The sequence below is a fragment of the Oryzias latipes genome, chromosome 10 (genome assembly GCF_053564925.1).
Source record: "Oryzias latipes strain Hd-rR chromosome 10, Olatipes_Hd-rR_3.1".
In the NCBI taxonomy this organism is placed as follows: domain Eukaryota; kingdom Metazoa; phylum Chordata; class Actinopteri; order Beloniformes; family Adrianichthyidae; genus Oryzias; species Oryzias latipes.
Window position 1 is genome coordinate 31,314,986 of NC_136246.1, and position 23,285 is coordinate 31,338,270.

At 38.8% G+C, this 23,285-nt stretch overlaps 36 non-coding genes across 36 annotated transcripts; all 36 read right to left on the minus strand.

Annotated features, from left to right (window-relative positions):
* Positions 1-305: 305 nt before the first annotated feature.
* On the minus strand, positions 306-388 carry trnal-caa (transfer RNA leucine (anticodon CAA)). Its single transcript has one exon. It is a non-coding gene; the product is annotated as a tRNA-Leu (tRNA).
* Positions 389-716: 328 nt separating this feature from the next.
* On the minus strand, positions 717-799 carry trnal-caa (transfer RNA leucine (anticodon CAA)). Its single transcript has one exon. It is a non-coding gene; the product is annotated as a tRNA-Leu (tRNA).
* Positions 800-1,127: 328 nt separating this feature from the next.
* trnal-caa (transfer RNA leucine (anticodon CAA)) lies at positions 1,128-1,210 on the minus strand. The gene has a single exon. It is a non-coding gene; the product is annotated as a tRNA-Leu (tRNA).
* A 328-nt stretch (positions 1,211-1,538) lies between these two features.
* On the minus strand, positions 1,539-1,621 carry trnal-caa (transfer RNA leucine (anticodon CAA)). Its single transcript has one exon. It is a non-coding gene; the product is annotated as a tRNA-Leu (tRNA).
* Positions 1,622-1,949: 328 nt separating this feature from the next.
* Positions 1,950-2,032, minus strand: trnal-caa (transfer RNA leucine (anticodon CAA)). Its single transcript has one exon. It is a non-coding gene; the product is annotated as a tRNA-Leu (tRNA).
* A 328-nt stretch (positions 2,033-2,360) lies between these two features.
* Positions 2,361-2,443, minus strand: trnal-caa (transfer RNA leucine (anticodon CAA)). Its single transcript has one exon. It is a non-coding gene; the product is annotated as a tRNA-Leu (tRNA).
* A 328-nt stretch (positions 2,444-2,771) lies between these two features.
* On the minus strand, positions 2,772-2,854 carry trnal-caa (transfer RNA leucine (anticodon CAA)). The gene has a single exon. It is a non-coding gene; the product is annotated as a tRNA-Leu (tRNA).
* A 328-nt stretch (positions 2,855-3,182) lies between these two features.
* Positions 3,183-3,265, minus strand: trnal-caa (transfer RNA leucine (anticodon CAA)). The gene has a single exon. It is a non-coding gene; the product is annotated as a tRNA-Leu (tRNA).
* Positions 3,266-3,593: 328 nt separating this feature from the next.
* On the minus strand, positions 3,594-3,676 carry trnal-caa (transfer RNA leucine (anticodon CAA)). Its single transcript has one exon. It is a non-coding gene; the product is annotated as a tRNA-Leu (tRNA).
* Positions 3,677-4,004: 328 nt separating this feature from the next.
* Positions 4,005-4,087, minus strand: trnal-caa (transfer RNA leucine (anticodon CAA)). Its single transcript has one exon. It is a non-coding gene; the product is annotated as a tRNA-Leu (tRNA).
* Positions 4,088-4,415: 328 nt separating this feature from the next.
* Positions 4,416-4,498, minus strand: trnal-caa (transfer RNA leucine (anticodon CAA)). Its single transcript has one exon. It is a non-coding gene; the product is annotated as a tRNA-Leu (tRNA).
* A 328-nt stretch (positions 4,499-4,826) lies between these two features.
* trnal-caa (transfer RNA leucine (anticodon CAA)) lies at positions 4,827-4,909 on the minus strand. The gene has a single exon. It is a non-coding gene; the product is annotated as a tRNA-Leu (tRNA).
* A 328-nt stretch (positions 4,910-5,237) lies between these two features.
* trnal-caa (transfer RNA leucine (anticodon CAA)) lies at positions 5,238-5,320 on the minus strand. The gene has a single exon. It is a non-coding gene; the product is annotated as a tRNA-Leu (tRNA).
* A 1,152-nt stretch (positions 5,321-6,472) lies between these two features.
* Positions 6,473-6,555, minus strand: trnal-caa (transfer RNA leucine (anticodon CAA)). The gene has a single exon. It is a non-coding gene; the product is annotated as a tRNA-Leu (tRNA).
* Positions 6,556-7,294: 739 nt separating this feature from the next.
* Positions 7,295-7,377, minus strand: trnal-caa (transfer RNA leucine (anticodon CAA)). The gene has a single exon. It is a non-coding gene; the product is annotated as a tRNA-Leu (tRNA).
* A 328-nt stretch (positions 7,378-7,705) lies between these two features.
* On the minus strand, positions 7,706-7,788 carry trnal-caa (transfer RNA leucine (anticodon CAA)). Its single transcript has one exon. It is a non-coding gene; the product is annotated as a tRNA-Leu (tRNA).
* Positions 7,789-8,116: 328 nt separating this feature from the next.
* On the minus strand, positions 8,117-8,199 carry trnal-caa (transfer RNA leucine (anticodon CAA)). Its single transcript has one exon. It is a non-coding gene; the product is annotated as a tRNA-Leu (tRNA).
* A 328-nt stretch (positions 8,200-8,527) lies between these two features.
* Positions 8,528-8,610, minus strand: trnal-caa (transfer RNA leucine (anticodon CAA)). Its single transcript has one exon. It is a non-coding gene; the product is annotated as a tRNA-Leu (tRNA).
* Positions 8,611-8,938: 328 nt separating this feature from the next.
* On the minus strand, positions 8,939-9,022 carry trnal-caa (transfer RNA leucine (anticodon CAA)). Its single transcript has one exon. It is a non-coding gene; the product is annotated as a tRNA-Leu (tRNA).
* Positions 9,023-9,350: 328 nt separating this feature from the next.
* trnal-caa (transfer RNA leucine (anticodon CAA)) lies at positions 9,351-9,433 on the minus strand. The gene has a single exon. It is a non-coding gene; the product is annotated as a tRNA-Leu (tRNA).
* Positions 9,434-9,760: 327 nt separating this feature from the next.
* Positions 9,761-9,843, minus strand: trnal-caa (transfer RNA leucine (anticodon CAA)). Its single transcript has one exon. It is a non-coding gene; the product is annotated as a tRNA-Leu (tRNA).
* A 328-nt stretch (positions 9,844-10,171) lies between these two features.
* On the minus strand, positions 10,172-10,254 carry trnal-caa (transfer RNA leucine (anticodon CAA)). The gene has a single exon. It is a non-coding gene; the product is annotated as a tRNA-Leu (tRNA).
* Positions 10,255-10,582: 328 nt separating this feature from the next.
* trnal-caa (transfer RNA leucine (anticodon CAA)) lies at positions 10,583-10,665 on the minus strand. The gene has a single exon. It is a non-coding gene; the product is annotated as a tRNA-Leu (tRNA).
* A 328-nt stretch (positions 10,666-10,993) lies between these two features.
* trnal-caa (transfer RNA leucine (anticodon CAA)) lies at positions 10,994-11,076 on the minus strand. Its single transcript has one exon. It is a non-coding gene; the product is annotated as a tRNA-Leu (tRNA).
* Positions 11,077-11,404: 328 nt separating this feature from the next.
* trnal-caa (transfer RNA leucine (anticodon CAA)) lies at positions 11,405-11,487 on the minus strand. The gene has a single exon. It is a non-coding gene; the product is annotated as a tRNA-Leu (tRNA).
* Positions 11,488-11,815: 328 nt separating this feature from the next.
* trnal-caa (transfer RNA leucine (anticodon CAA)) lies at positions 11,816-11,898 on the minus strand. The gene has a single exon. It is a non-coding gene; the product is annotated as a tRNA-Leu (tRNA).
* A 328-nt stretch (positions 11,899-12,226) lies between these two features.
* On the minus strand, positions 12,227-12,309 carry trnal-caa (transfer RNA leucine (anticodon CAA)). Its single transcript has one exon. It is a non-coding gene; the product is annotated as a tRNA-Leu (tRNA).
* A 328-nt stretch (positions 12,310-12,637) lies between these two features.
* trnal-caa (transfer RNA leucine (anticodon CAA)) lies at positions 12,638-12,720 on the minus strand. The gene has a single exon. It is a non-coding gene; the product is annotated as a tRNA-Leu (tRNA).
* Positions 12,721-13,048: 328 nt separating this feature from the next.
* Positions 13,049-13,131, minus strand: trnal-caa (transfer RNA leucine (anticodon CAA)). The gene has a single exon. It is a non-coding gene; the product is annotated as a tRNA-Leu (tRNA).
* A 328-nt stretch (positions 13,132-13,459) lies between these two features.
* Positions 13,460-13,542, minus strand: trnal-caa (transfer RNA leucine (anticodon CAA)). The gene has a single exon. It is a non-coding gene; the product is annotated as a tRNA-Leu (tRNA).
* Positions 13,543-13,870: 328 nt separating this feature from the next.
* On the minus strand, positions 13,871-13,953 carry trnal-caa (transfer RNA leucine (anticodon CAA)). Its single transcript has one exon. It is a non-coding gene; the product is annotated as a tRNA-Leu (tRNA).
* A 328-nt stretch (positions 13,954-14,281) lies between these two features.
* Positions 14,282-14,364, minus strand: trnal-caa (transfer RNA leucine (anticodon CAA)). Its single transcript has one exon. It is a non-coding gene; the product is annotated as a tRNA-Leu (tRNA).
* A 328-nt stretch (positions 14,365-14,692) lies between these two features.
* On the minus strand, positions 14,693-14,775 carry trnal-caa (transfer RNA leucine (anticodon CAA)). The gene has a single exon. It is a non-coding gene; the product is annotated as a tRNA-Leu (tRNA).
* Positions 14,776-15,103: 328 nt separating this feature from the next.
* Positions 15,104-15,186, minus strand: trnal-caa (transfer RNA leucine (anticodon CAA)). Its single transcript has one exon. It is a non-coding gene; the product is annotated as a tRNA-Leu (tRNA).
* Positions 15,187-16,106: 920 nt separating this feature from the next.
* On the minus strand, positions 16,107-16,189 carry trnal-caa (transfer RNA leucine (anticodon CAA)). The gene has a single exon. It is a non-coding gene; the product is annotated as a tRNA-Leu (tRNA).
* A 422-nt stretch (positions 16,190-16,611) lies between these two features.
* On the minus strand, positions 16,612-16,694 carry trnal-caa (transfer RNA leucine (anticodon CAA)). Its single transcript has one exon. It is a non-coding gene; the product is annotated as a tRNA-Leu (tRNA).
* Between the last annotated feature and the right edge of the window lie 6,591 nt (positions 16,695-23,285).

The following is a 23,285-nucleotide window of genomic DNA, read 5'->3' on the forward strand; positions in this document are numbered from 1 at the left end:
TTTTCTGCCACCGATATTGCAATAAAATGAAATAAAACAACACCTGGATATCTTTGGAAACCTTTGGACAAGAAGTGCTATGACACACTAAAAAAAGACCATATTTAGGGTATCTATATTGATATCTTTATGGAATTAAATATTAAGAGCATAATAGCAATCTTGCATCATTAGTCAGGCATGATGGTGGTGGTGTGATGGTTTGGGGCATTGCTAAATTTTTAGCAAAAGGACAATTTTATGTTCTTTGGGACAAGTAGTTGCTGAGATCTGCCCAAATACCAGTAAAGAGCAGATCAATTCTCTACCAGGAGTAGGATTTGGACCCACGTGAGCATACGCTCATTGGATCTTGAGTCCAACGCCTTAACCACTCGGCCATCCTGGTTGGAATGGATTTGTGTATTCAAGTTTTCTGCCACCGATATTGCAATAAAATGAAATAAAACAACACCTGGATATCTTTGGAAACCTTTGGACAAGAAGTGCTATGACACACTAAAAAATGACCATATTAAGGGTTTCTATTTTGATTTCTTCTTGGAATGATTTGTGAAGAGCATGTTAGCAATCTTGTATCATTATTCAGGCATGATGGTGGTGGTGTGATGGTTTGGGGCATTGCTAAATTTTCAAGAATAGGACAATTTTATGTTCTGTGGGACCAGTAGTTGCTGAGATCTGCCCAAATACCAGTAAAGAGCAGTTCAACTCTCTACCAGGAGTAGGATTGGAACCCACGTGAGCATACGCTCATTGGATCTTGAGTCCAACGCCTTAACCACTCGGCCATCCTGGTTGCAATGGATTTGTGTATTCAAGTTTTCTGCCACCGATATTGCAATAAAATGAAATAAAACAACACCTGGATATCTTTGGAAACCTTTGGACAAGAAGTGATATGACACACTAAAAAAAGACCATATTAAGGGTTTCTATTTTGATATCTTTATGGAATTAAATATTAAAAGCGTAATAGCAATCTTGTATCATTAGTCAGGCATGATGGTGGTGGTGTGATGGTTTGGGGCATTGCTAAATTTTTAGCAAAAGGACAATTTTATGTTGTGTGGGACCAGTACTTGGTGAGATCTGCCCAAATACCAGTAAAGAGCAGTTTAATTCTCTACCAGAAGTAGGATTTGAACCCACGTGAGCATACGCTCATTGGATCTTGAGTCCAACGCCTTAACCACTCGGCCATCCTGGTTGCAATGGATTTGTGTATTCAAGTTTTCTGCCACCGATATTGCAATAAAATGAAATAAAACAACACCTGGATATCTTTGGAAACCTTTGGACAAGAAGTGATATGACACACTAAAAAAAGACCATATTTAGGGTATCTATATTGATATCTTTATGGAATTAAATATTAAGAGCATAATAGCAATCTTGTATCATTAGTCAGGCATGATGGTGGTGGTGTGATGGTTTGGGGCATTGCTAAATTTTTAGCAAAAGGACAATTTTATGTTGTGTGGGACCAGTAGTTGCTGAGATCTGCCCAAATACCTGTAAACAGCAGTTTAATTCTCTACCAGGAGTAGGATTTGGACCCACATGAGGATACGGTCATTGGATCTTGAGTCCAACGCCTTAACCACTCGGCCATCCTGGTTGCAATGGATTTGTGTATTCAAGTTTTCTGCCACCGATATTGCACTAAAATGAAATAAAACAACACCTGGATATCTTTGGAAACCTTTGCACAAGAAGTGATATGACACACTAAAAAAAGACCATGTTTAGGGTATCTATATTGATATCTCTATGGAATTAAATATTAAGAGCATAATAGCAATCTTGTATCATTAGTCAGGCATGATGGTGGTGGTGTGATGGTTTGGGGCATTGCTAAAGTTTTAACAAGAGGACAATTTTATGTTCTGTGGGACCAGTAGTTGCTGAGATCTGCCCAAAAACAAGTAGAGAGCAGTTCAATTCTCTACCAGGAGTAGGATTGGAACCCACATGAGCATACGCTCATTGGATCTTGAGTCCAACGCCTTAACCACTCGGCCATCCTGGTTGCAATGGATTTGTGTATTCAAGTTTTCTGCCACCGATATTGCAATAAAATGAAATAAAACAACACCTGGATATCTTTGGAAACCTTTGGACAAGAAGTGCTATGACACACTAAAAAAAGACCATATTAAGGGTTTCTATTTTGATTTCTTCTTGGAATGATTTGTGAAGAGCATGTTAGCAATCTTGTATCATTATTCAGGCATGATGGTGGTGGTGTGATGGTTTGGGGCATTGCTAAATTTTCAAGAATAGGACAATTTTATGTTCTGTGGGACCAGTAGTTGCTGAGATCTGCCCAAATACCAGTAAAGAGCAGTTCAATTCTCTACCAGGAGTAGGATTGGAACCCACGTGAGCATACGCTCATTGGATCTTGAGTCCAACGCCTTAACCACTCGGCCATCCTGGTTTCAATGGATTTGTGTATTCAAGTTTTCTGCCACCGATATTGCAATAAAATGAAATAAAACAACACCTGGATATCTTTGGAAACCTTTGGACAAGAAGTGCTATGACACACTAAAAAAAGACCATATTAAGGTTTTCTATTTCGATTTCTTCTTGGAATGATTTGTGAAGAGCATGTTAGCAATCTTGTATCATTATTCAGGCATGATGGTGGTGGTGTGATGGTTTGGGGCATTGCTAAATTTTCAAGAATAGGACAATTTTATGTTGTGTGGGACCAGTAGTTGCTGAGATCTGCCCAAATACCTGTAAACAGCAGTTTAATTCTCTACCAGGAGTAGGATTTGGACCCACATGAGGATACGGTCATTGGATCTTGAGTCCAACGCCTTAACCACTCGGCCATCCTGGTTGCAATGGATTTGTGTATTCAAGTTTTCTGCCACCGATATTGCACTAAAATGAAATAAAACAACACCTGGATATCTTTGGAAACCTTTGCACAAGAAGTGATATGACACACTAAAAAAAGACCATGTTTAGGGTATCTATATTGATATCTCTATGGAATTAAATATTAAGAGCATAATAGCAATCTTGTATCATTAGTCAGGCATGATGGTGGTGGTGTGATGGTTTGGGGCATTGCTAAAGTTTTAACAAGAGGACAATTTTATGTTCTGTGGGACCAGTAGTTGCTGAGATCTGCCCAAAAACAAGTAGAGAGCAGTTCAATTCTCTACCAGGAGTAGGATTGGAACCCACATGAGCATACGCTCATTGGATCTTGAGTGCAACGCCTTAACCACTCGGCCATCCTGGTTGCAATGGATTTTTGTATTCAAGTTTTCTGCCACCGATATTGCAATAAAATGAAATAAAACAACACCTGGATATCTTTGGAAACCTTTGGACAAGAAGTGCTATGACACACTAAAAAAAGACCATATTAAGGGTTTCTATTTTGATTTCTTCTTGGAATGATTTGTGAAGAGCATGTTAGCAATCTTGTATCATTATTCAGGGATGATGGTGGTGGTGTGATGGTTTGGGGCATTGCTAAATTTTCAAGAATAGGACAATTTTATGTTCTGTGGGACCAGTAGTTGCTGAGATCTGCCCAAATACCAGTAAAGAGCAGTTCAATTCTCTACCAGGAGTAGGATTGGAACCCACGTGAGCATACGCTCATTGGATCTTGAGTCCAACGCCTTAACCACTCGGCCATCCTGGTTGCAATGGATTTGTGTATTCAAGTTTTCTGCCACCGATATTGCAATAAAATGAAATAAAACAACACCTGGATATCTTTGGAAACCTTTGGACAAGAAGTGATATGACACACTAAAAAAAGACCATATTAAGGGTTTCTATTTTGATATCTTTATGGAATTAAATATTAAGAGCATAATACCAATCTTGTATCATTAGTCAGGCATGATGGTGGTGGTGTGATGGTTTGGGGCATTGCTAAAGTTTTAGCAAGAGGACAATTTTATGTTCTGTGGGACCAGTAGTTGCTGAGATCTGCCCAAAAACAAGTAAAGAGCAGTTCAATTCTCTACCAGGAGTAGGATTGGAACCCACATGAGCATACGCTCATTGGATCTTGAGTCCAACGCCTTAACCACTCGGCCATCCTGGTTTCAATGGATTTGTGTATTCAAGTTTTCTGCCACCGATATTGCAATAAAATGAAATAAAACAACACCTGGATATCTTTGGAAACCTTTGGACAAGAAGTGCTATGACACACTAAAAAAAGACCATATTAAGGGTTTCTATTTTGATATCTTTATGGAATTAAATATTAAGAGCAAAATAGCAATCTTGTATCATTATTCAGGCATGATGGTGGTGGTGTGATGGTTTGGGGCATTGCTAAATTTTTAGCAAAAGGACAATTTTATGTTCTTTGGGACAAGTAGTTGCTGAGATCTGCCCAAATACCAGTAAAGAGCAGATCAATTCTCTACCAGGAGTAGGATTTGAACCCACGTGAGCATACGCTCATTGGATCTTGAGTCCAACGCCTTAACCACTCGGCCATCCTGGTTGCAATGGATTTGTGTATTCAAGTTTTCTGCCACCGATATTGCAATAAAATGAAATAAAACAACACCTGGATATCTTTGGAAACCTTTGGACAAGAAGTGCTATGACACACTAAAAAAAGACCATATTAAGGGTTTCTATTTCGATTTCTTCTTGGAATGATTTGTGAAGAGCATGTTAGCAATCTTGTATCATTATTCAGGCATGATGGTGGTGGTGTGATGGTTTGGGGCATTGCTAAATTTTCAAGAATAGGACAATTTTATGTTCTGTGGGACCAGTAGTTGCTGAGATCTGCCCAAATACCAGTAAAGAGCAGTTCAATTCTCTACCAGGAGTAGGATTGGAACCCACGTGAGCATACACTCATTGGATCTTGAGTCCAACGCCTTAACCACTCGGCCATCCTGGTTGCAATGGATTTGTGTATTCAAGTTTTCTGCCACCGATATTGCAATAAAATGAAATAAAACAACACCTGGATATCTTTGGAAACCTTTGGACAAGAAGTGATATGACACACTAAAAAAAGACCATGTTTAGGGTATCTATATTGATATCTTTATGGAATTAAATATTAAGAGCATAATAGCAATCTTGTATCATTAGTCAGGCATGATGGTGGTGGTGTGATGGTTTGGGGCATTGCTAAATTTTTAGCAAAACGACAATTTTATGTTGTGTGGGACAAGTAGTTGCTGAGATCTGCCCAAATACCAGTAAAGAGCAGATCAGTTCTCTACCAGGAGTAGGATTTGAACCCACGTGAGCATACGCTCATTGGATCTTGAGTCCAACGCCTTAACCACTCGGCCATCCTGGTTGCAATGGATTTGTGTATTCAAGTTTTCTGCCACCGATATTGCAATAAAATGAAATAAAACAGCACCTGGATATCTTTGGAAACCTTTGGACAAGAAGTGCTATGACACACTAAAAAAAGACCATATTAAGGGTTTCTATTTTGATTTCTTCTTGGAATGATTTGTGAAGAGCATGTTAGCAATCTTGTATCATTATTCAGGCATGATGGTGGTGGTGTGATGGTTTGGGGCATTGCTAAATTTTCAAGAATAGGACAATTTTATGTTCTGTGGGACCAGTAGTTGCTGAGATCTGCCCAAATACCAGTAAAGAGCAGTTCAATTCTCTACCAGGAGTAGGATTGGAACCCACGTGAGAATACGCTCATTGGATCTTGAGTCCAACGCCTTAACCAATCAGGCCATCCTGGTTGCGATGGTTTTGTGTATTCAAGTTTTCTGCCACCGATATTGCAATAAAATGAAATAAAACAGCACCTGGATATCTTTGGAAACCTTTGGACAAGAAGTGCTATGACACACTAAAAAAAGACCATATTAAGGGTTTCTATTTTGATTTCTTCTTGGAATTATTTGTGAAGAGCATGTTAGCAATCTTGTATCATTATTCAGGCATGATGGTGGTGGTGTGATGGTTTGGGGCATTGCTAAATTTTCAAGAATAGGACAATTTTATGTTCTGTGGGACCAGTAGTTGCTGAGATCTGCCCAAATACCAGTAAAGAGCAGTTCAATTCTCTACCAGGAGTAGGATTGGAACCCACGTGAGAATACGCTCATTGGATCTTGAGTCCAACGCCTTAACCAATCAGGCCATCCTGGTTGCGATGGTTTTGTGTATTCAAGTTTTCTGCCACCGATATTGCAATAAAATGAAATAAAACAACACCTGGATATCTTTGGAAACCTTTGGACAAGAAGTGATATGACACACTAAAAAAAGACCATATTAAGGGTTTCTATTTTGATATCTTTATGGAATGATTTGTGAAGAGCATGTTAGCAATCTTGTATCATTAGTCAGGCATGATGGTGGTGGTGTGATGGTTTGGGGCATTGCTAAATTTTTAGCAAAAGGACAATTTTATGTTGTGTGGGACCAGTAGTTGGTGAGATCTGCCCAAATACCAGTAAACAGCAGATCAATTCTCTACCAGCAGTAGGATTGGAACCCACGTGAGCATACGCTCATTGGATCTTGAGTCCAACGCCTTAACCACTCGGCCACCCTGGTTGCAATGGATTTGTGTATTCAAGTTTTCTGCCACCGATATTGCAATAAAATGAAATAAAACAACACCTGGATATCTTTGGAAACCTTTGGACAAGAAGTGATATGACACACTAAAAAAAGACCATATTAAGGGTTTCTATTTTGATATCTTTATGGAGTTAAATATTAAGAGCATAATAGCAATCTTGTATCATTAGTCAGGCATGATGGTGGTGGTGTGATGGTTTGGGGCATTGCTAAATTTTTAGCAAAAGGACAATTTTATGTTATGTGGGACCAGTAGTTGCTGAGATCTGCCCAAATACCTGTAAACAGCAGTTTAATTCTCTACCAGGAGTAGGATTTGGACCCACATGAGGATACGGTCATTGGATCTTGAGTCCAACGCCTTAACCACTCGGCCATCCTGGATGCAATGGATTTGTGTATTCAAGTTTTCTGCCACCGATATTGCACTAAAATGAAATAAAACAACACCTGGATATCTTTGGAAACCTTTGCACAAGAAGTGATATGACACACTAAAAAAAGACCATGTTTAGGGTATCTATATTGATATCTCTATGGAATTAAATATTAAGAGCATAATAGCAATCTTGTATCATTAGTCAGGCATGATGGTGGTGGTGTGATGGTTTGGGGCATTGCTAAAGTTTTAACAAGAGGACAATTTTATGTTCTGTGGGACCAGTAGTTGCTGAGATCTGCCCAAAAACAAGTAGAGAGCAGTTCAATTCTCTACCAGGAGTAGGATTGGAACCCACATGAGCATACGCTCATTGGATCTTGAGTCCAACGCCTTAACCACTCGGCCATCCTGGTTGCAATGGATTTGTGTATTCAAGTTTTCTGCCACCGATATTGCAATAAAATGAAATAAAACAACACCTGGATATCTTTGGAAACCTTTGGACAAGAAGTGCTATGACACACTAAAAAAAGACCATATTAAGGGTTTCTATTTTGATTTCTTCTTGGAATGATTTGTGAAGAGCATGTTAGCAATCTTGTATCATTATTCAGGCATGATGGTGGTGGTGTGATGGTTTGGGGCATTGCTAAATTTTCAAGAATAGGACAATTTTATGTTGTGTGGGACCAGTAGTTGCTGAGATCTGCCCAAATACCAGTAAAGAGCAGTTCAATTCTCTACCAGGAGTAGGATTGGAACCCACGTGAGCATACGCTCATTGGATCTTGAGTCCAACGCCTTAACCACTCGGCCATCCTGGTTTCAATGGATTTGTGTATTCAAGTTTTCTGCCACCGATATTGCAATAAAATGAAATAAAACAACACCTGGATATCTTTGGAAACCTTTGGACAAGAAGTGCTATGACACACTAAAAAAAGACCATATTAAGGGTTTCTATTTTGATTTCTTTATGGAATTAAATATTAAGAGCAAAATAGCAATCTTGTATCATTATTCAGGCATGATGGTGGTGGTGTGATGGTTTGGGGCATTGCTAAATTTTTAGCAAAAGGACAATTTTATGTTCTTTGGGACAAGTAGTTGCTGAGATCTGCCCAAATACCAGTAAAGAGCAGATCAATTCTCTACCAGGAGTAGGATTTGAACCCACGTGAGCATACGCTCATTGGATCTTGAGTCCAACGCCTTAACGACTCGGCCATCCTGGTTGCAATGGATTTGTGTATTCAAGTTTTCTGCCACCGATATTGCAATAAAATGAAATAAAACAACACCTGGATATCTTTGGAAACCTTTGGACAAGAAGTGCTATGACACACTAAAAAAAGACCATATTAAGGGTTTCTATTTCGATTTCTTCTTGGAATGATTTGTGAAGAGCATGTTAGCAATCTTGTATCATTATTCAGGCATGATGGTGGTGGTGTGATGGTTTGGGGCATTGCTAAATTTTTAGCAAAACGACAATTTTATGTTGTGTGGGACCAGTAGTTGCTGAGATCTGCCCAAATACCAGTAAAGAGCAGATCAGTTCTCTACCAGGAGTAGGATTTGAACCCACGTGAGCATACGCTCATTGGATCTTGAGTCCAACGCCTTAACCACTCGGCCATCCTGGTTGCAATGGATTTGTGTATTCAAGTTTTCTGCCACCGATATTGCAATAAAATGAAATAAAACAACACCTGGATATCTTTGGAAACCTTTGGACAAGAAGTGCTATGACACACTAAAAAAAGACCATATTAAGGGTTTCTATTTTGATTTCTTCTTGGAATGATTTGTGAAGAGCATGTTAGCAATCTTGTATCATTATTCAGGCATGATGGTGGTGGTGTGATGGTTTGGGGCATTGCTAAATTTTCAAGAATAGGACAATTTTATGTTCTGTGGGACCAGTAGTTGCTGAGATCTGCCCAAATACCAGTAAAGAGCAGTTCAATTCTCTACCAGGAGTAGGATTGGAACCCACGTGAGCATACGCTCATTGGATCTTGAGTCCAACGCCTTAACCAATCAGGCCATCCTGGTTGCGATGGATTTGTGTATTCAAGTTTTCTGCCACCGATATTGCAATAAAATGAAATAAAACAACACCTGGATATCTTTGGAAACCTTTGGACAAGAAGTGATATGACACACTAAAAAAAGACCATATTAAGGGTTTCTATTTTGATTTCTTCTTGGAATGATTTTTGAAGAGCATGTTAGCAATCTTGTATCATTATTCAGGCATGATGGTGGTGGTGTGATGGTTTGGGGCATTGCTAAATTTTCAAGAATAGGACAATTTTATGTTCTGTGGGACCAGTAATTGCTGAGATCTGCCCAAATACCAGTAAAGAGCAGTTCAATTCTCTACCAAGAGTAGGATTGGAACCCACGTGAGCATACGCTCATTGGATCTTGAGTCCAACGCCTTAACCACTCGGCCATCCTGGTTGCAATGGATTTGTGTATTCAAGTTTTCTGCCACCGATATTGCAATAAAATGAAATAAAACAACACCTGGATTCTTTGGAAACCTTTGGACAAGAAGTGCTATGACACACTAAAAAAAGACCATATTAAGGGTTTCTATTTTGATTTCTTCTTGGAATGATTTGTGAAGAGCATGTTAGCAATCTTGTATCATTAGTCAGGCATGATGGTGGTGGTGTGATGGTTTGGGGCATTGCTAAATTTTTAGCTAAAGCACAATTTTATGTTCTGTGGGACAAGTAGTTGCTGAGATCTGCCCAAATACCAGTAAAGAGCAGATCAATTCTCTACCAGGAGTAGGATTTGAACCCACGTGAGCATACGCTCATTGGATATTGAGTCCAATGCCTTAACCACTCGGCCATCCTGGTTGCAATGGATTTGTGTATTCAAGTTTTCTGCCACCGATATTGCAATAAAATGAAATAAAACAACACCTGGATATCTTTGGAAACCTTTGCACAAGAAGTGATATGACACACTAAAAAAAGACCATATTAAGGGTTTCTATTTTGATATCTTTATAGAATTAAATATTAAGAACATAATAGCAATCTTGTATCATTAGTCAGGCATGATGGTGGTGGTGTGATGGTTTGGGGCATTGCTAAATTTTTAGCAATAGGATAATTTTATGTTGTGTGGGACAAGTAGTTGCTGAGATCTGCCCAAATACCAGTAAACAGCAGTTTAATTCTCTACCAGAAGTAGGATTTGAACCCACGTGAGCATACGCTCATTGGATCTTGAGTCCAAAGCCTTAACCACTCTGCCATCCTGGTTGCAATGGATTTGTGTATTCAAGTGTTGTGCCACCGATATTGCAATAAAATGAAATAAAACAACACCTGGATATCTTTGGAAACCTTTGGACAAGAAGTGCTATGACACACTAAAAAAAGACCATATTAAGGGTTTCTATTTTGATATCTTTATAGAATTAAATATTAAGAGCATAATAGCAATCTTGTATCATTAGTCAGGCATGATGGTGGTGGTGTGATGGTTTGGGGCATTGCTAAATTTTTAGCAATAGGAAAATTTTATGTTGTGTGGGACAAGTAGTTGCTGAGATCTGCCCAAATACCAGTAAACAGCAGTTTAATTCTCTACCAGAAGTAGGATTAGAACCCACGTGAGCAGACGCTCATTGGATCTTGAGTCCAACGCCTTAACCACTCGGCCATCCTGGTTGCAATGGATTTGTGTATTCAAGTTTTCTGCCACCGATATTGCAATAAAATGAAATAAAACAACACCTGGATATCTTTGGAAACCTTTGGACAAGAAGTGCTATAACACACTAAAAAAAGACCATATTTAGGGTATCTATATTGATATCTTTATGGAATTAAATATTAAGAGCATAATAGCAATCTTGTATCATTAGTCAGGCATGATGGTGGTGGTGTGATGGTTTGGGGCATTGCTAAATTTTTAGCAAAACGACAATTTAATGTTGTGTGGGACCAGTAGTTGGTGAGATCTGCCCAAATACCAGTAAAGAGCAGTTTAATTCTCTACCAGGAGTAGGATTTGAACCCACGTGAGCATACGCTCATTGGATCTTGAGTCCAACGCCTTAACCACTCGGCCATCCTGGTTGCAATGGATTTGTGTATTCAAGTTTTCTGCCACCGATATTGCAATAAAATGAAATAAAACAACACCTGGATATCTTTGGAAACCTTTGCACAAGAAGTGATATGACACACTAAAAAAAGACCATATTTAGGGTATCTATATTGATATCTTTATGGAATTAAATATTAAGAGCATAATAGCAATCTTGTATAATTAGTCAGGCATGATGGTGGTGGTGTGATGGTTTGGGGCATTGCTAAATTTTTAGCAAAACGACAATTTTATGTTGTGTGGGACCAGTAGTTGCTGAGATCTGCCCAAATACCAGTAAAGAGCAGATCAGTTCTCTACCAGGAGTAGGATTTGAACCCACGTGAGCATACGCTCATTGGATCTTGAGTCCAACGCCTTAACCACTCTGCCATCCTGGTTGCAATGGATTTGTGTATTCAAGTTTTCTGCCACCGATATTGCAATAAAATGAAATAAAACAACACCTGGATATCTTTGGAAACCTTTGGACAAGAAGTGCTATGACACACTAAAAAAAGACCATATTAAGGGTTTCTATTTTGATTTCTTCTTGGAATGATTTGTGAAGAGCATGTTAGCAATCTTGTATCATTATTCAGGCATGATGGTGGTGGTGTGATGGTTTGGGGCATTGCTAAATTTTCAAGAATAGGACAATTTTATGTTCTGTGGGACCAGTAGTTGCTGAGATCTGCCCAAATACCAGTAAAGAGCAGTTCAATTCTCTACCAGGAGTAGGATTGGAACCCACGTGAGCATACGCTCATTGGATCTTGAGTCCAACGCCTTAACCACTCGGCCATCCTGGTTGCAATGGATTTGTGTATTCAAGTTTTCTGCCACCGATATTGCAATAAAATGAAATAAAACAACACCTGGATATCTTTGGAAACCTTTGGACAAGAAGTGATATGACACACTAAAAAAAGACCATATTAAAGGTTTCTATTTTGATATCTTTATGGAATTAAATATTAAAAGCATAATAGCAATCTTGTATCATTAGTCAGGCATGATGGTGGTGGTGTGATGGTTTGGGGCATTGCTAAATTTTTAAGAATAGGACAATTTTATGTTGTGTGGGACCAGTAGTTGCTGAGATCTGCCCAAATACCAGTAAAGAGCAGTTCAATTCTCTACCAGGAGTAGGATTTAAACCCACGTGAGCATACGCTCATTGGATCTTGAGTCCAACGCCTTAACCACTCGGCCATCCTGGTTGCAATGGATTTGTGTATACAAGTTTTCTGCCACCGATATTGCAATAAAATGAAATAAAACAACACCTGGATATCTTTGGAAACCTTTGGACAAGAAGTGCTATGACACACTAAAAAAAGACCATATTTAGGGTATCTATATTGATATCTTTATGGAATTAAATATTAAGAGCATAATAGCAATCTTGTATCATTAGTCAGGCATGATGGTGGTGGTGTGATGGTTTGGGGCATTGCTAAAGTTTTAGCAAAACGACAATTTTATGTTGTGTGGGACAAGTAGTTGCTGAGATCTGCCCAAATACCAGTAAAGAGCAGATCAATTCTCTACCAGGAGTAGGATTTGAACCCACGTGAGCATACGCTCATTGGATCTTGAGTCCAACGCCTTAACCACTCGGCCATCCTGGTTGCAATGGATTTGTGTATTCAAGTTTTTTGCCACCGATATTGCAATAAAATGAAATAAAACAACACCTGGATATCTTTGGAAACCTTTGGACAAGAAGTGCTATGACACACTAAAAAAAGACCATATTTAGGGTATCTATATTGATATCTTTATGGAATTAAATATTAAGAGCATAATAGCAATCTTGTATCATTAGTCAGGCATGATGGTGGTGGTGTGATGGTTTGGGGCATTGTTAAATTTTTAGCAAAACGACAATTTTATGTTGTGTGGGACAAGTAGTTGCTGAGATTTGCCCAAATACCAGTAAAGAGCAGATCAATTCTCTACCAGGAGTAGGATTTGAACCCTCGTGAGCATACGCTCATTGGATCTTGAGTCCAACGCCTTAACCACTCGGCCATCCTGGTTGCAATGGATTTGTGTATTCAAGTTTTTTGCCACCGATATTGCAATAAAATGAAATAAAACAACACCTGGATATCTTTGGAAACCTTTGGACAAGAAGTGCTATGACACACTAAAAAAAGACCATATTAAGGGTTTCTATTTTGATTTCTTCTTGGAATGATTTGTGAAGAGCATGTTAGCAATCTTGTATCATTATTCAGGCATGATGGTGGTGGTGTGATGGTTTGGGGCATTGCTAAATTTTCAAGAATAGGACAATTTTATGTTGTGTGGGACCAGTAGTTGCTGAGATCTGCCCAAATACCAGTAAACAGCAGTTTAATTCTCTACCAGGAGTAGGATTTGAACCCACGAGAGCATACGCTCATTGGATCTTGAGTCCAATGCCTTAACCACTCGGCCATCCTGGTTGCAATGGCTTTGTGTAATCAAGTTTTCTGCCACCGATATTGCAATAAAATGAAATAAAACAACACCTGGATATCTTTGGAAACCTTTGGACAAGAAGTGCTATGACACACTAAAAAAAGACCATATTAAGGGTTTCTATTTTGATTTCTTCTTGGAATGATTTGTGAAGAGCATGTTAGCAATCTTGTATCATTATTCAGGCATGATGGTGGTGGTGTGATGGTTTGGGGCATTGCTAAATTTTCAAGAATAGGACAATTTTATGTTCTGTGGGACCAGTAGTTGCTGAGATCTGCCCAAATACCAGTAAAGAGCAGTTCAATTCTCTACCAGGAGTAGGATTGGAACCCACGTGAGCATACGCTCATTGGATCTTGAGTCCAACGCCTTAACCACTCGGCCATCCTGGTTGCAATGGATTTGTGTATTCAAGTTTTCTGCCACCGATATTGCAATAAAATGAAATAAAACAACACCTGGATATCTTTGGAAACCTTTGGACAAGAAGTGCTATGACACACTAAAAAAAGACCATATTAAGGGTTTCTATTTTGATTTCTTCTTGGAATGATTTGTGAAGAGCATGTTAGCAATCTTGTATCATTATTCAGGCATGATGGTGGTGGTGTGATGGTTTGGGGCATTGCTAAATTTTCAAGAATAGGACAATTTTATGTTCTGTGGGACCAGTAGTTGCTGAGATCTGCCCAAATACCAGTAAAGAGCAGTTCAATTCTCTACCAGGAGTAGGATTGGAACCCACGTGAGCATACGCTCATTGGATCTTGAGTCCAACGCCTTAACCACTCGGCCATCCTGGTTGCAATGGATTTGTGTATTCAAGTTTTCTGCCACCGATATTGCAATAAAATGAAATAAAACAACACCTGGATATCTTTGGAAACCTTTGGACAAGAAGTGATATGACACACTAAAAAAAGACCATATTAAGGGTTTCTATTTTGATATCTTTATGGAATTAAATATTAAGAGCATAATAGCAATCTTGTATCATTAGTCAGGCATGATGGTGGTGGTGTGATGGTTTGGGGCATTGCTAAATTTTTAGCAAAAGGTCAATTTTATGTTGTGTGGGACCAGTAGTTGCTGAGATCTGCCCAAATACCAGTAAAGAGCAGTTCAATTCTCTACCAGGAGTAGGATTTGAACCCACATGAGCATACGCTCATTGGATCTTGAGTCCAACGCCTTAACCACTCGGCCATCCTGGTTGCAATGGATTTGTGTATTCAAGTTTTCTGCCACCGATATTGCAATAAAATGAAATAAAACAACACCTGGATATCTTTGGAAACCTTTGCACAAGAAGTGATATGACACACTAAAAAAAGACCATATTTAGGGTATCTATATTGATATCTTTATGGAATTAAATATTAAGAGCATAATAGCAATCTTGTATCATTAGTCAGGCATAATGGTGGTGGTGTGATGGTTTGGGGCATTGCTAAAGTTTTAGCAAGAGGACAATTTTATGTTCTGTGGGACCAGTAGTTGCTGAGATCTGCCCAAATACCAGTAAAGAGCAGTTCAATTCTCTACCAGGAGTAGGATTGGAACCCACATGAGCATACGCTCATTGGATCTTGAGTCCAACGCCTTAACCACTCGGCCATCCTGGTTGCAATGGATTTGTGTATTCAAGTTTTCTGCCACCGATATTGCAATAAAATGAAATAAAACAACACCTGGATATCTTTGGAAACCTTTGGACAAGAAGTGCTATGACACACTAAAAAAAGACCATATTAAGGGTTTCTATTTTTTCAATTCAATTTCAATTCAATTTTATTTGTATAGCCCAAAATCACAACAACAGTCGTCTCGATGGGCTTCGAAGTAAAACATGAAATCAAAAGGATCACGAATACAAAGAGTTCAATAGAAAAATACTAAAATGAACTAACAAACTGACTAAGCTATACTGGCATCCCTGCCCTTAGACCCCCCTTCGCGGTAAGGAAAAACTCCCAAAAAAACCGGATTCCGGAAAAAACGAAGAAACCTCAGGGGTGCCCACATGAAGGAGGGATCCTCCCCCAGGACGGACAGGCGATTTACCAGAAATCTTAGAGAAGAATTAACTTATCTAAATCTACAACTACATATATAAAAGTCCAGCAGACGAGCTTCATCCAGCCGTGGTTATCGGGACAGTCAAAGGCGCGAGTCGAGCCGGAGACAGGAACCACAGCCAGGTGTAGGAGCAGGAGCAGAGACGAGGTACTCGGTCAGGTACAAAGCAGAGACGAGCCAGAGATGAGCCAGAGGCAGGATCCACAGCCAGGTGTAGGAGCAGGAGCAAAGGCGAGGTAAACGGTCAGGAACTGGAGCACGGATGAGCTCCAGTATATCTTGATATCTTTATGGAATTAAATATTAAGAGCAAAATAGCAATCTTGTATCATTATTCAGGCATGATGGTGGTGGTGTGATGGTTTGGGGCATTGCTAAATTTTTAGCAAAAGGACAATTTTATGTTCTGTGGGACAAGTAATTGCTGAGATCTGCCCAAATACCAGTAAACAGCAGTTCAATTCTCTACCAGGAGTAGGATTTGAACCCACGTGAGCATACGCTCATTGGATCTTGAGTCCAATGCCTTAACCACTCGGCCATCCTGGTTGCAATGGATTTGTGTATTCAAGTTTTCTGCCACCGATATTGCAATAAAATGAAATAAAACAACACCTGGATATCTTTGGAAACCTTTGGACAAGAAGTGCTATGACACACTAAAAAAAGACCATATTAAGGGTTTCTATTTTGATATCTTCTTGGAATGATTTGTTAAGAGCATGTTAGCAATCTTGTATCATTAGTCAGGCATGATGGTGGTGGTGTGATGGTTTGGGGCATTGCTAAATTTGTAAGAAATAGAAAATTTGACACTCTTGATGGCAGCATTAACACTGAAAGAAAACAAGGACACCAACAATTAGGTGCTGAGATCTGCCAAAACATGGGTAAAGAGCATTTAATGTCTTACATGACAATGTCTGAGACTGACAATGAGAAATAATAACTGATCAACAAGATATAATTTTTACCAGGAGTAGGATTTGAACCCACGTGAGCACACGCTGATTGGATCTTGAGTCCAACGCCTTAACCACTCGGCCATCCTGGTTGAAAAGCTTTTAATTATTCAACTGTTTTGCAACCGATATTGCAGTACAATGAAATAACACCTGGATATCTTTGGAAACCTTTGTACAAGAAGTGCTATGAGACACTAAAAAAAAAAACTATATTTAGGGTATCTATATTGATATCTTTATGGAATTAAATATTAAGAGCATGATAGCAATCTTGTATCATTAGTCAGGCATGATGGTGGTGTGATGGTTTGGGGCATTGCTAAATTTTTAAGAAATAGACAATTTGAGATTCTTGATGGCAGCATTAACACTTAAACACAACAAGGAAAACATAATTAGGTGATGAGATGATCTGTCCAAATATTAGTGATCTGCCCAAATATAAGTAAAGAGCATTTCTTTTTTCTACCAGGAGTGGAATTTGAACCCAATGTCGATTGCACATAGTGCAATCGATATTGCAATACATTGAATATGGATATGGCTAGGAAGTGGGCGGGGCTAACGTCTGAAACAGTGACATCATCAGTGACATCATCAGGTGACCTCAACTGACATCATTTAATGTCAGTTGATATCAAGTGACATCAAATGACATCATCAGTCACAGCTTATAAATAGACGCCAGGAACAACAGAAAGCATAGGTAGAGAGAAAAGACATCGGAATTTACATTTTGAAAGTTACGGAGTACGTTTGAAACATGACCTCAAAAGTGCAAACTAAGACCCAAATAGGAAAGATGATTGAAAATAATCACAATTTATGCCAGGGTTTAGAGCCTGATAAAGGGTTGATACTTGAAACCAGGTTACTGCGTGAAATTCACAAGAACCTAGAAATGCAAGAAAACGATGCGTTAAAATTAAACAAACAATACGAGAAGGACATGAAAAATATTCAAAAGATTCTGGTCGAGCAGAAAGATTTAAAAGAAATGTGTGAAGTGAAGGAAGACAAAATAAAACAGCTGAAGAAAATGATGGAAATGCATTGTAGATCAATCAAATCGTTGAAATTGAAACTGTGGGATCATGAAACTCTGGAAAATCAACTCAAACTCTTACAACACGAAGAAAAAATGTTGACAGAGAGAAACAGGAAACTGGAAAAAGAGATTTTCAGACTTCGTAGCACTTTTTATAAACAAACAATATTGTTGAACACAATCAAAAAAGAGGAGATTTTTGTCCAAAACTTAAATCAGGAAACAACAAATTATCAACAACAGCTGAAGGAATTGCAAGATGCTATTCAGCAGAAAGGTTTAAGAGGAGAATCACCTGACCACACAGCAAAGGCGATGATCTTCCAGCATAAGTTTAATTCCAAGAAGGACATGATCCACTACAAAGTCACGTCAAAGAAAAGAGTGGAAGAAGAACGCGAGGATAAAAACCGAGAATTAGAGAACAAGTTGGACCAAGAACGTAACTTGGAGATCAGCAGACTCAAAAAGGAAAATCAAGCTTTAATGGAAAATCTTCAAATGTTACAAACTGCTGAAAAGATGAAGAAGAAGGCTGAAAAAGACAGTGAGCTGCATGCTTTGATGAGAGAAAATCGTCTCCTTAAAAACAGTATCCATCAAACTCAAGCTCAAATTAACAAAGAAGAGTTTGAACAGACCTGCCCTGATGAGGGGAGAGCTGTGCACCTTAAAAAAGGCTCTTCTCTTTTGTCAAAAGTACCTCGACGTCTTTCCACAAATCTCCAGAAATTTAAAGTTGACATGAAAAAGCACACAGGGAAAAAAGCAAAAGCTGCTCGGAGAGAGGACGACTACAAAATGGAAGATGACAGGTGCACTGATGGTAGAGTATCTCAGAGTCCCAAACATGTCAAGGGTTCTTCACCAAACCGTCAATTGGACTCAGAAAGCACAGCAAATTCCTTAAGTGACGGCTCACTTCAGGAGAAATCCTTAAAATGCACGTCGGACAAAACTAACAAAACAGAGTTTGAACAGACCTGCCCTGATGAGGGGAGAGCTGTGCACCTTAAAAAAGGCTCTTCTGTTTTCTCAAAAGTACCTCAACGTCTTTCTACAAATCTCCAGAAATTTAAAGTTGACATGAAAAAGCACACAGGGAAAAAAGCAAAAGCTGCTCGGAGAGAGGACGACTACAAAATGGAAGATGATAGGTGCACTGATGATAGAGTATCTCAGAGTCCCAGACATTTCAAGGGTTCCTCACAAAAGGGTCCATCCTCAGGGGACGACTCACCTCAGGAAGAATCCTTTACAAGCACGTCAGTCAACGATTCATCAGAGGGGAAACAAGAAATTCAGGACCCATCGGAAGAGGAAAGCTATAGTGAGGACTCACAGGAAGATGAGAGGTCTACAGGCACTTCAGATGATGTCTGTAAATTGGAAACTGAATCAGAAGAAACAGAAGACAGTGAGAAATATGACAGCTCATCGCAGGAAGAACAAGAGGAAAGCTATAGTGAGGACTCACAGGAAGATGAGAGGTCTACAGCCACTTTAGATGATGTCTCTGATTTGAAAACTGATTCAGAAGAAACACAAGACAGTGAGAAATATGACAGCTCAGTGGAGGAAGAACAAGAGGAAAGCTGGGAAACTTACAGTGAAGACTCTCAGGAACCATCAGATGTTCCAAATAGCTGGGATGAGAGTTCAAGTGAGGAATCAAATCAAATCAGCCCAGCTAAACAAAAAGCAGGCATGAAAACGGAGGTTTCACCAAAGAGCCCCCAGAAGGGTGTCAAGGAAAACTCTGGGAAGCAAAACAAAGGTTCACCTCAAGATTTATCGCCTAAAGACAACAAAGGGAGAACTGTCTCAGCCAACATTTCACATCAAAAGCTACCATCCACACCACATAAAGACACCAAGATGACTGTGGATACTGCAAAGCTAACCAAAACATGTGACAGTGCAAAACAAGACTTGATTCCCAAAGTATACCAAGCTAAACCGGTCAAAAACACATCAGATGATCCAAATAGCTGGGATGAGAGTTCAAGTGAGGAATCAAATCAAATCAGCCCAGCTAAACAAAAAGCAGGCATCAAAACGGAGGTTTTACCAAGGAGCCCCCTGAAGGGTGTCAAGGAAAACTCTGGGAAGCAAAACAAAGGTTCACCTCAAGAGTTAGCCCCTCAAAAGGGACCATCCACACCACATAAAGACACCAAACTGACTGCGGGGAAGGCTGTCAAGGAAAACAACTCAGTGAGGCAAAACAAAGATAAAAATGATACAAGTTTATTAGATGCTATGAACGAGCTTCTTTTAGATTTGGATGGACCTCCCTCACCTCATAAAGACACCAAGATGACTGTGGATACTGCAAAGCCAACCCCAAAATGTAATGCTGCAAAGGAAGAATTGGGCTCCAAAGACTGCAGCCCATATGTAGCATTTAAGGAAAACCCAATTAAAGTCAAGCTACCAAAAAACACGTCCGATGACTTGAATAGATGTGATAACAAGAGCTTCCTTAAGGACACCAATGATAAGACCTCTATGAGTCAAAACAAAGGTTTAGCTCAAAAAGTTAAAAACAAGGACATTTTGGTAGATTCTCTTGACGAGTTTCTTTTAGATTTGGATGGACCTCCCACACAGAACAAGAACTCTATGAGTCAAAACAAAGGTTTAGCTCAAGACCGGGAACCTCAAGTGCATAAAAGGGACAACTTTTGGGACATGATTTCAACTCAGAAGGGACAGTCCACATCAAAGCAAATGGAGTCTGATAAGCAAAATTCAAATGATATCATGGCTACAGGTATAAAACATGAAGTGATCAAGAGCTTCCTTAAGGATACCAACGAAAAGTCCTCTATGAGTCAAAACAAAGGTTTAGCTCAAGACCGGGAACCTCAAGTGCATAAAAGGGACAACTTTTGGGACATGATTTCAACTCAGAAGGGACAGTCCACATCAAAGCAAATGGAGCCTCTTAAGCAAAATTCAAATGATATCATGGCTACAGGTATAAAACATGAAGTGATCAAGAGCTTCCTTAAGGACACCAACGAGAAGACCTCTATGAGTCAAAACAAAGGTTTAGCTCAAGACCGGGAACCTCAAGTGCATAAAAGGGACAACTTTTGGGACATGATTTCTACTCGGCCCCGCCCAGACACATCTTCCAATGCACCATCCACACCACGTAAACTCACACAGGAAGAAAAGAACCTCCAGATGGCAAAACGTCTAAAAGAGGAATTGTTCTCCAACTGCTAAAGCTCATGTGTCCAACAGGATATCAGAGAGAGTCATACTGAAGTCATGCCAAGGTTTGGTTGATTCTGCCAATGACATTCCTTTGGATGAGAATAGATGCACACAGAAAAAGACACCAAAGAAAATGCAGCAACTGCAAGGCAGATCAAAAAAGGGAAACCTCTGAAAAGAAACATTTTCAGTTCAAGTGAATGCTGGAGCTACAACTCATCCTCTGGATAGGCCATCAGAGTTTGCAGGCCGAGTTTGTCTGTTATATAGACATTTTTAGTTTTTTTATTGTGTTTAATGTTTTTGAAATTCAAGTTTTTATGTTTTTATTTATTTATTTATATTTATTTAGGGTCAGGGCTTAGATGTAGGATTTATAAAAGGTTTTTTTTTTATTATGATTAACTTAATGTAAAGCACTTTATTTAAAATTTTCAATATATTTATGTTTATTACCTTCACGTTTTTACTGTGTTTTTATTTACTTGTTAGGGTTGGGGTCAGGGCTTAGATGTAGGATTTATAGATTATGTTTAGCTTAATGCAAAGCACTTTATTCAATTTTTTTATTGTGTTTTATGTTTTTTATCTTTTAATTTTTTTACTGTTTTTTTATTCACTTGTTAAGATAAGGGTTTGCTTTAGGGTTTTTTATTTGTTTATTTTATTACTTACAAACAGTTAATTAATCAGAATAAAAAAACACAATTAAGAAACCAGGAATCTTAAAAGAAAAAGTCTAATTTTAAAATGTAAATAAATAGATTTAGCTTATAACAAATAAATAAATAAGTAAATAAAATAAATAAATAAAATAAAATAAAAATAAAAATAAAAATAAAAATAAGCGCGATTGGTGCGTTAGTCACAGCTGGAATTCCTTCACTACTCACTACATTGTGCACTATAAGTTCACTAAAAATTTCCCAGAAGACTCTGCGAAAAACCAGTGTGCATCGAAGCTCACTAAACCAGCTACTAAAGACCACAATGCATTTCATTTAAACAATTTTAAAAAAAATGATTTAACTTATTTTTCTTTCATATACCAACCAAGTTTTTGTCATCAGAACACAGTAAACTCTTTAATAGTCTTTATAAATGCTCATTTTCATTACATTTGTACTCCCTGGTCATATTTGCCGTTTACATTCAAAGTAAATGTAAACAAAGTAGCAAGTATGGTGTCAGAATTGCTTTTATACTCCTGGGGGGTATTCCAGAAAGCAGGTTATGATAGTTACCACGGTAAGTTTGAGGCTAAGGAAGCGGATAACATCGGCTTTCGGGTCCAGAAATGGAGGCATGTTTCAGGGTATGTCAAGTTGCCATGGCAACTCATGCTCTGAACATAACCTGGTCTGGAGCAGGTTGGAAAAACATTTAATTGAATTGGAGTAATATGACATTTAGATATATAAATATGTAAATTTGAGTTGGGTAGACGTGAGAAATTAGGTTGAATAAATTTAACCCAATTACTTGTCACCAAAGAAGTAATTCATTTAAGTTGGCAAAGTTGGATAATATATATATATATATGTCACAATTAAAATAGAAATAAGATAGAAAGTCTTGCGTTTACTTTGTTCTTTTTCTCCAAGCAGAAACTATTTTGCTGATGATGCAGCAGTGTTACTTTTTTGATGGACATATGACCTTCATACGCCATCATTAAAATCTCAGACTCCGTCTAAATGAAGTATGGCGCTCTTTTTTTCTCCACGCGTTTCCACGGTGACTCAGGATATGGGTGATCCATTGAGAATGTCATTATGTATCTGCTGTGCACGTGCATTAACCCAGGGTTACCAAGTCGAGCGTAATTACGCCAACTCATATCCGGTCTTTAGGAACCGACATACCCAGAGTAAGCAAGTTCAGGCAGATTTCAGCCAGAGTTCAGGCTTAAAGTCAGGGTAGTTTAAACATGCTTTCTGGAATACCCCCCTGGAATACCCTCCCAGGACACCAATTGGGATTTTTTAGTATTCAGGGAGGGAATTCATACATAGCCTCAAAATCGCCACCCACCTTCATGTCACAGCAGTGACATCATAAGCAGGAGGCAGTGTAGTTTCCTTTACAAAAAATAGATTAAAAATGCCAACAAAAAAGGAAGAGGCATTTTTTTCCTACAGACATGTTTTAATAAAAGGAAAATCAATTATGAAAAAAAAAGGTCAATATTCTCTTGAGATGCAGGAGCTGTGGTGGAGAAAAAGACGGGACCAGACTTCTCCATGTTTGAGTTTTATTAGAAAAGACAGCAACAGTTACCGTAAACCCCGGATTTCACAGAATATAAATCCACCGCCTGCCCTCCATCCACCCTCGTCGGAGGAGGCCAGTTTGACCAGCAGAGGGCAGCATCGTCCCTTCCATTTCTTTTTTTTTTTAATCA